Source organism: Mastomys coucha, unplaced genomic scaffold, assembly GCF_008632895.1.
Source record: "Mastomys coucha isolate ucsf_1 unplaced genomic scaffold, UCSF_Mcou_1 pScaffold20, whole genome shotgun sequence".
Lineage (NCBI taxonomy): Eukaryota > Metazoa > Chordata > Mammalia > Rodentia > Muridae > Mastomys > Mastomys coucha.
The window spans coordinates 81,424,198-81,433,861 of NW_022196903.1; the positions used below are offsets into that span (position 1 = coordinate 81,424,198).

Sequence of the window (9,664 nt, forward strand, 5' to 3'; positions counted from 1 at the left end):
AAAAAAAAAAAAAAAAAAAAAGACAGGGTTTCTCTGTATAGCCCCTGGCTGTCCTGGAACTCACTCTGTAAACCAGGCTGGCCTCAAATATGTATCTTTTTAAAACTTTCAAAATCTTACATTTAATATATAATAGGAGTAAATAGCTAACAAACTTGCAAATTTAAATCCAAAGATTAACTCATTGGCATAAGTCTCTCCAAAACTGGGTCAAGCAAGAGGAAATGGTAATTTTTATCACATAAAACTTGGTTTGGGGTTAAAATGGGGATATAACTTAATTCCTTTTTACTTTAATGCAGATAAATTAAGTGTCGTGGTCTATCTTGTCTATTTTGTGTCTTCAAGAATATTGCAAAAACCTAATCAGCCGATTGCTGTGCAATGTCTCCTTTTCCAAGACCCCCACCCCCACCCCTGATGTAGTCACTTCCTCTCAAAGTGCCTGGTGGCCTAGGCCATGTGCTTGACATGTGGCAACAAGCAGAAAGCTCTACCTATAAAATCAACACCCAAACCCAAGTGAGAGCGATTAAACCGTTCTAAAACAGGTTTTCACGCTAACGAAAAACCTAGATTGATCTTTGCCAACTCTTACTTCCGAGGCTTGCTTGTAATCTATATCCGTTTAATCCGAGAAAATATTGGCAAAGGCTTCTCTGCCGCCCTGATGGCCTTAAAGGCCTGACAACCTACGAGTCCTTTCCACCACGCTCCCGCTCCATTTAAAAAAAAAAAAAAAAGGTGGGGGGGGTTGAAAGACCTAAGATTTGAATCTCATCCACTCGGGGAAAAAAAGGTGGCTTCTTTTGAGGAGTGATGTCGAGTAAGCTGCTTAAAAACGCAAACTACGAGAAATCCGGAGTTTGAATAAAGGTCGACAGTACGGAGAGCCGAATCCACACTCCTGAGCCTTACAGCGGCGTGCGCGGGCTTCGTCACGGGCCCGATCCTGAGGCCCCGCAGCCGCTGGCACATGGCCCGCCAGGCCTGCAGCCGGCGCTCCGTCTGGGGACCTCCGCCTCGAGCAGGCGCTATCCCACGCCACACCGCCCCGTTCCAGGAGTTCCCGCCACGCTGGCCCTCGGCGCTAGGCCCGCGCGCGACCCTCCTCGCCTTGGCCCCAAGGGCGCCGGGCCTGGTCGCCGCACGGATGAGGCCTGCGTGGCCGTGGGGGAGACCCCGTGCACCGGCCCTAGGGCCTGCGCCGCAGGACGGCCAGGCCGCCCGCCAGCCCGCCCGAGTGCGGCGGGCCAGAACCTGGGGCCGAGGCGGCAGTCGGGCCGAGCTCCGCGCCTGACGCAGCAAGGCGCAGGCCAAGGTGCGGCCGCCATCGCGCCTCGCAGTTCCGGCCCTCCCGTCCGTCTCGGCCGCACCAACCCGACGACCGCCACTGCGCAGGCTACACCCTCGCCTCTCACCTTCGGCGTCTGAGCTGCTCACAGCGGAGGAGACTCGGACGTAGGACCACGAAGAAGACTCGCAAAGCAGCGGCTGTTTATTTTCAGGGTCCTTGCCTGCGCCACACGCGGGTCTGCACACGGCCCCACACACGCCGCTGCGCACGGCTCTCCTCCGCCTCGCCCACGGGTCCAATCAGCGCAGGAAGCTGGGCCAGCCAATCAGAATCGCCCGCTGGGAGCGCGGCCTCGCGCGAGGGCGGCAGGGGCGGGGCGGGCGGCTCCACGCCCAGCCTCTTCCATCCTGCCGGGCTCGCGGCCTTCCCGCCCGTAGCTGGGTTCCCTGCTTCCAAGGGGGGCGGGGGGGGTCCGCTGCTTTCCTTCAGGTACTTCGTCTCCCGAGCCTTTACTGGCCTTACTCCGACTCCGAGTGATGGTTCTCGATAGCTGTAGCCTACGGGACTGGCCGGGGCAGCGGTCGCGGCTTGCAGGAGCCAACCTCCGCCTGCTCGCCCCCCACTCCCCACCCTGTGGGGCTCAGAAGCAGGCCTGGTTTCCAGAAGACACACACACTTAAGTTTGGGGGAAGGTCGTAGTGGCCTGATCATAGAAGCGGCTGTGGCTACCATTACGGTCTCTATGAGATGCGTTTGTGTTTCCTGGGTATCAACCGACAACGCGCTGCTAGTGCCCCTGGCTTGCAATAGCCCCAAATGAAAATACGTAATGAGGTTGAAGATGGTGACAGGTGATTTGTATCACAACACTTCTTGTGACCCTTAATGAATGACATCCCTAGGATTTATGGATGAGAGAGGAGGCCAGCAAAGTCATTGCCAGGGCTGCCCCATTCAGGAGTGACCGACCGTCTGTTTGCATTTCATGGTGTCTCCAAAAGAGGTTCTGTGTGTCGTCGTAGGTCCTCAAAGCAGGCTTTCGTGTAAATTTTTCCTGTAAGTCCTAGGTTTGATCCCCACATCCCCCCAAAAAATTTCTATATAAACTAAAACATTCTAGAACTCTGTCCCGTTTTAATTAATTTTTACTACAAACATGAAAAATCGGAAAGTCTCAAGTCTCTTGGGTTCTAAAGAGTACTAGAATTTGTCTAAATTTTAGTTTCTGCTAGTGACTTACTCCTTAAACTTCAACGTGGGCCTGCAGAAAGAACTTAGAAGTTAAGAGCACTTGCAGCCAGGCATAGTGGTGCACTTGGAAAGTAAAGGCAGTCAGGTCTCTTGTCAGTCCAAGTTCATCCTAATCTACATAGCAAGTCCCAGGTCAGCCATGGCTACATAGTAAGACCTTTGGGCTGTAGAAAGAGCTTAGTAGAGCTTTAGTCTCACACAAGACTCTGGATTCCATTTCGACCAAAGAACAAAATGTTCAACCATAGTGAGACCCAGTCTCAAAACAAACAAACAACCCACCACCAACAACAACAACAGCACATGCTGCTATTGATGAGAACCAGAATTCAGTTTCCAGCACCTACTCCTGACAACTACCTATAATCCCGGCTCCAGAGGATCTAATGTCCTCTAACTTTGGAGTGCACATAAATACGCTCAGCCACGTACACATAAATCTTTGTTGTTCTTGTTGTTTGAGTCAGTCTCTTACATAGTCCTGGGCATCCTGGAACTCGCTACTTACTCATAGACCAGATTGATCTCGAATTCCCAGAAATCCACCTGTCTCTGCCTCCAGAGTTCTGAGATTGTAAGCATGCCACCATGCCCAGCTTCATTTTTTAAAAAAACTGAATGTAGAAATCTATGAGGAAATTGAAAGGCAGGGGATACGGCTCAACGGTAGAGTGCTTGGCAAGTGTGAGGTCCTGGTTTCCAATACCCAGTACCAAAACAAACAAACAAAAACCCCTAAGGGTCTGGAGAGATGGCTCAGCTAGAAAGAGCACTGGCTGCTTCCAGAGGACCTAGATTCAACTGCCAGCTTCCGAACGGGCTTTTGTACCCATTTGTAACTCCAGTTCTGGGAGATCCAGAACCTTTTTGCCTCCACAGGCACTGCAACCACGTGCCACACAGACATGCATGCAAGCAAAGCATCCATGCACATAAAATAAAAATAAACCTAAAAAGTTAGAAGGTGAAACCAGGAGGGACCCTCCTTGCCAGCAGCAGTCCCCTGTTGGTGATTCTGGAGACACGATCCACTGCTTTCCCTAGCATGTCACCTCCGTGGTTCCTTCCGATTCCAAGGCTATGACCGATTGAGAGACTGAGAGACGTGAAACCTAGGTTTAAATCACAATTACTCATCAACACAAAGCATTTAGCAGCTTGTGTTTAACTCAGTGTTAATGCACAACAATTGTCAAAATGTGAATGCATCTTAAGAATGCATGCTATTTTTAAACCTTTAAACAAAAAGGAGAAAGCATAAAAGGTTTTCATAGCACAAAAAAGATCACACCTCCAATCATGTTGAATAAATCCTCACCAATTGATTAAGCTATAACATCAGACTTACCAGTAGTAAAATGGTAGATTTTATTTCAATTGTTTCTTAATGGGAATTTTATACAGATTTATAGAAATATAGATTCCCTCCGCCTGCTCTGATTAATTGTCATAGTATAGTATCTTTTTCTTTTCTATCTTTCTGTCTTGTTTGTTTGTTTGAGACTGGGTCTCCAAACACAGGATGGCTTCAAACTCCATATATAGCTGAAGACAACCTTGAACTCTTGATCCCCTGCCTTCATTGCCCAAGTGTTGGGGTTATAGGCACACACCAACGTATCCAGCCTTGCGGATAAAGCAACTGCAGACAAGCAGTAGCATCTTAAATTCTAGCAGTGGGTATATATAAGGCAAGGCTATCTACAAAGTCCATGCTGCTCCGGGACACGAGAAACCTAAACTGTTTTTTGCTCTTGAGACAGGATCTTACTACATAGTCTTGCCTGGCCTCAAACTCACATATATCTGCCTGCCTTTACCTCTTTTTCCTGGAATTAAATTTACATAACATCATACCAGGATAAATTAATAATTTTATGACTTGTTTCTAATTTACCATTTTAAGTACAATCACACATAAAATGTTTGATCTTACTTTCAGGCTCAGGGATGAAATGTTTTATATTAAAAATTGCTGCCAGGTGGTGGTGGAGCACGCCTTTGATCCCAGCACTTGGGAGACAGAGGCAGGCAGATTTCTGAGTTCGAGGCCAGTCTGGTCTACAGAGTGAGTTCCAGGACAGCCAGGGCTATACAGAAAAACCCTGTCTGGAAAAAAACAAAACAAAAAAAAAAAATGGCTTTGAAGCTGGGTGTGGTGGTGTGACAACTGATGATTCTTCACTTGGCATCCAACATTCTCTAATTATGACTATCCATGAAACCAGAGTGGCCATGAGGCATTATGATAGTTGGCAAGGAGAACTATAATGGAAATTAACTTGTATTTCCTGAATATGACCACCCATTTCACTAGAAATATTTAAAAATAAGGAAGAAAAAAGCCAGCTTTACCAAAAGCTAAGCTGTGGGTCACTAAGATAGTTCAACAAGTAATAGTGTTTGATGCCAGGGTTGACAGTCTGAACTTGATCTCTGAACCCACATTTTAGAAGGAAAGAATGGATGCTCCCCCACCCCAACTTGTCCTCTGACCTCTACACATGTGTGATAGCACATTTCCAAACATATACAAGCATATACGTACAAAAATATATAAAGTATAATTTTGTAAAAGATTTATTTATTTATTATACATAAGTACATTGTAGCTGTCAACAGACACCCAGAAGAGGACATCAGATCTCATTATGGATGATTGTGAGCCACCATGTGGTTGCTTGGATTTAAACTCAGGACCTTTGGAAGAGCAGTCAGTGCTCTTAAACGCTGAGCCATCTCTCCAGCCCTAAAGTGTAATTTTTTAAGTTAAGCTGTCAATAGTCCTGAAGAAATGGACTCCTATTGCAGTCTGTGTTTGGAATGTGTTTTACCCCTCCCCATCCCTGTTCAGGGCTAGTCGTTTTGCCTAGTGTCACATGGGTTACAAAGGTACTCAGTTATCCTCTAGACCTTGCTCTTGAAGAACATGCTGGTTAGCAAGGGCCATAAGAACAGACTGAGTGTTGGAGAGAGGACCAGCTAAAGCGCTATGACTCAGCAGGATTCAGTCCTTAAAACAGGTCACAGTTGAGCAGCCACACTTGCCAACTCTCCATTTCCGACTCAGTGCCCAGCTGCATAGCACATGCCTTGGATTCTGCTGTCAAAGTGAGATGATACATAGGTCTTTTCCTTTATGTTTTCTCTGCCAGCCAGGAAACTGCTGTGACTTTACTTGGAAAGTATGTGGCTAAGGAAGAGGGGAACAGACTGATGTTTCCACCCCATGTATGCCTCAGAAAGGCAGGGACTAGACTAAATCCTGGAAATCAGACTGGGTGTGGTAGAGTACACCTGTAATCCTGGCATTCAAGACCAAGATCGGAAGACTTCGAGCAATTCAAGTACAACTGACCTACAGAGTGAGTCCCAATTAGGTCTAAAATGTGAGATGCTGTCTCAAAAACAAAACACCAGGCAAGAAGAAGGCTTGGTGATTAAGAGCAGGCACTTGCAGAGGACAAAGGTCCCATTCCCAAATCACGACTACTTGTGACTCCAGCATGGGGATCCCAGACCCTTCCTCTTAGTGCACACTCACATGTACATGTTCCCACAAAGTTTCTCTCTCTCTCCTCTCTCTCTCTCTCTCTCTCTCTCTCTCTCTCTCTCTCTCTCTCTCTCTCTCTCCCTCTCTCTCTCTCTCCCTCTCTCTCTCCTCTCTCTCTCTTTCTCTCCTCTCTCTCTCTTTCTCTCCTCTCTCTCTCTCTCTCTCACACACACACAAAATTACATTTAGATTTTTTTTTAAATCTCAAAGAAAAACTAAACAAAAAAAGTAATCAACAATAGGCAAGATGACTAAGCATTAAAACTATGAATATAAAGCTTTCATAGCAATGTCCAGCATGAAGCTAGTAGGATCATTTTGTCATCTGTGACTACCTATTGAATGCTGATTCTAGGTTGTTTTGCTGTATTTGTTGGTTTGTTTGCCTGGCCTGGAATTCACTATGTAAACCAGTCTGACCTTGAACCGCAGAGAGATCTGTCTCTTTCTCCATAGGTACAGGCAAAGGTGGACCCGGGCAGGCCTTGAACCCATTCTCCTCCCACCTCCATCTCTTCAGTATCACCCATCAGCATGTGCCTTCATCACCAGCTGTTTTGGGGTCTTTATTTATGTTGTTTTTGATTCAGGATCTTACTATGTAGCCCTGGCTAGCCTGAAATGTACCAGGACCAGAACCTGCCCCTGCCTCCCAAGTGCAAACAACCCCATGTGGTGTTTTTGTTTTGAGACAAGATTTCCTACAGCCCAGGGTGGGCTCAAAGTTGCTACAGAGCCCAAATGACCTTGAACTCCTGATTCTCCAACCTCTACCTCCCTGGGTGCTAGGATCACAGATAGGCATCACTTTGCCCAGCTATGCCAGGCATTTTTTTTTTTTTTTGGTTTTTTTTCTAGACAGGGTTTCTCTGTGTTACCTTGGCTGTCCTAGAACTCACTCTGTAGACCAGGCTGGCCTCGAACTCAGAAATCCACCTGACTCTGCCTCCCAAGTGCTGGTATTAAAGGCATGTGCCACCACCGTCCGGCTTATGATTTTCATGAGTTTTCATAAAACTTTTGTACATTCTCATTATCCCCAGAAGGTTTAGAGATCTAAAATAATCTGCCCAAGGTCAAAATATGAGGAACATGCTTCCAACATAGCCTGCGTTTTTATCCATTGGACAATCTGCTCAGCTCCCTTCCTAAAAAATGTGTCCTTACAAATGTTATATAAGCCAGGAATTATGACTATAAAGGTTTCATAGCAACGTCTGGCAAGAAGCTTATGAGGCAGAGGCAGGAAGATCTCTGTCAGTTCAAAGCCAGCCTTGTCTACAGAGTGAGTTCTAGGATAGCCAGTACTATACAGAGAGACATTATCCTCTAAAAGAAGAAGGAAGAGGAGGAGGAGGAAGAGGAGGAAGAAAAAGAGAAAGAAAAAAGTTATGTAAATAGAGTCATACAAGTAACCATTAGAGATTATCTTTTTTCACCCATAATAATTGTCTGTAGATCCATTCCAAATCACTGTAAATCAATAATCCATTCTTTTTATTGCCAATATCCCCCAGTTGGCCAGACCACATGTATTTAACTACTGGTCACTGAAGGACCTACTTCCAGTTTCTGGCTACTATGATAGATGGTGCTGCAAAAAGAAAGTAAATCAATTGCTACAAACATTTATGCAATGCTCTTCTATGAATGTAAATTTTCATCTTGCCTCTCACTTTCCAATTAGCATTTCTAGGAGATTACTAGGGAAGCTAATCATTTCTTCTAAAGTTGTAGTCTTCAAGTGTCTTCTTTCCAGAAGAACCTATTTTGCACATTTTTTCTATTGACTTGGTCTCTTTCTGGTTAGTTTGAGTCTTGTTAGCATTCCTTTCTCTCTTTCTCTCATTCTTTCTTTCTAGTTGGCTTCATTTTGCGGTATGTGTACATATGTCTGTGTGAATGATATGGTCGTCGGTACCATGACACGTGTAGAGGTTCAGAGGACAACCTTGGGTCTTAGTCTTTGCTTTCCACTATGGCGTTTTGAGACAGGGTCTTGTAGTAGGAATTATATATTTTATCTAGCCTATATATAAGACACACAATCCTGGTATTTATTTACAAGTTATAAACCTAGATTGGGCAGATTTTGAGCTATTCTAACTTACCTCCCAGCCATATGTTCCTTGTTACCTGCTGTTTCTCTTGGCCATATGCTCATGGTCCATCTCTTATCATGGCTGCCTCCTTTTGTCTTCACTTCTTCCCTCCTCCTCTCTTTGCCTTCTGTCTTCTTCTCTGGTCTCTATGGAGAACCACACACACACACACACACACACACACACACACAATTCTCAAGTCCAACCTGTCTCTCTCTACTACCCAATCACAGGCTTTTTCCTTTTATTGACCAGTTAACTTGGGGAGTGAGAGTTGCACAACAAAAGCAGGTGAACTTGAAAGTTCACTTGTCTTGGGGCAACCAGATCTTGGAGTACAGAATTTAGGATTTGAATATATAACAGCACCAGATCAACCCTAACAGGGTCTCTTGTTGCTCACTGCTTCATAGGCCAGGTTAACTTGCATCCTGTATCCTTGTACAGCATCCTAGGCTTACAAATGTTTACGTTACTGCTATGTTTTTCCCTGGATTCTAGAGATTTGAATGGCTTGGCAAGTGCTCTACCCACTGAGCCATCTCCCTAGCCATCAATAATTGTTCTTATGTGAAAGGACTGAAGAGGTCCACACAATCCTCCATAGGGCAGATCTTCCTGGCTTCCCATCACACTTCTACCTGCTTGAGGGCAGATGCCAACAGCCCATAGATTTTTGTCTCAGTAAACCTTTTGCTTCTTTTGAAGCATTTAGATGCATTTATTTCAAGCCAAACCCAGCCCATGCTTTCCAGCATTTTGTCCAGCTCTGGGAAGCTGCTGACATCATGGTCTTCCTTCCTTCCCTGGTGCTCCCATTTCCCCAGCTCTGCAGCTAGAATTTAGAATCCTGACTCATCCTTCAGCAACCACAGAGAATGCTGATTATTCCAGTCCAGTCAGTGCTCACAAAGTGACTTTGAAAAAGAGAAAGAGCTCTGGAGGAGCCAAAGCCAGTGTGCTTTTAAGTATCAGACAGCCTCTTCTTAGTCCTCTGTTCAGCAGCCACTGCTTTCTCCTCGGCAGAAACAGGAGCCATGTTCCAGCAGACCTGGCCAGAAAGCTGGGGACCTTCCCAGCTGGCATAACCAATTCTGTCTTCCTGAAGCCATAACAATGCAAGTGACCACCTACCCCACCTTGATCTGCACTACCCTACTCTTGAGCCAGCTTGGCTATCACACAGGTTTTAGGATAAGAACCCAGCAGCTCACACTTCAGCCAGTGATCTTTGAGACATTCCTCAAAGCTGAAGAGATGGTGTACTCCTTTGATCTTAGCACTCAGGAATCTGAGGCAGGAGGATCACAAGTTCTGGACCTGTTTAAGCTACATGAAATTTGTAAAATGATATTCATTTATCAATTGCCTTAACATTTTTCTTTTTTCTTTCTTTCTTTTTTTTGGTTTTTCAAGACAGGGTTTCACTGTGTAGCCCTGGCTGTCCTGGAACTCACTCTG

General features: G+C 45.6%; 1 protein-coding gene across 4 annotated transcripts in view; it reads right to left on the bottom strand.

Moving 5' to 3' along the window:
• Positions 1 to 1,619, bottom strand: part of Cnbp (CCHC-type zinc finger nucleic acid binding protein) — a 9,236-nt gene extending 7,617 nt beyond the window's left edge. For 2 of the 4 annotated variants that reach the window (XM_031382485.1, XM_031382483.1), the window contains exon 1: positions 1,422 to 1,619. The gene's annotated coding sequence lies outside the window, so the exon portion shown is untranslated. The remainder of the gene's footprint in view (positions 1 to 1,421) is intronic. The other 2 variants (XM_031382484.1, XM_031382482.1) reach the window with 1 other exon arrangement.
• Between the last annotated feature and the right edge of the window lie 8,045 nt (positions 1,620 to 9,664).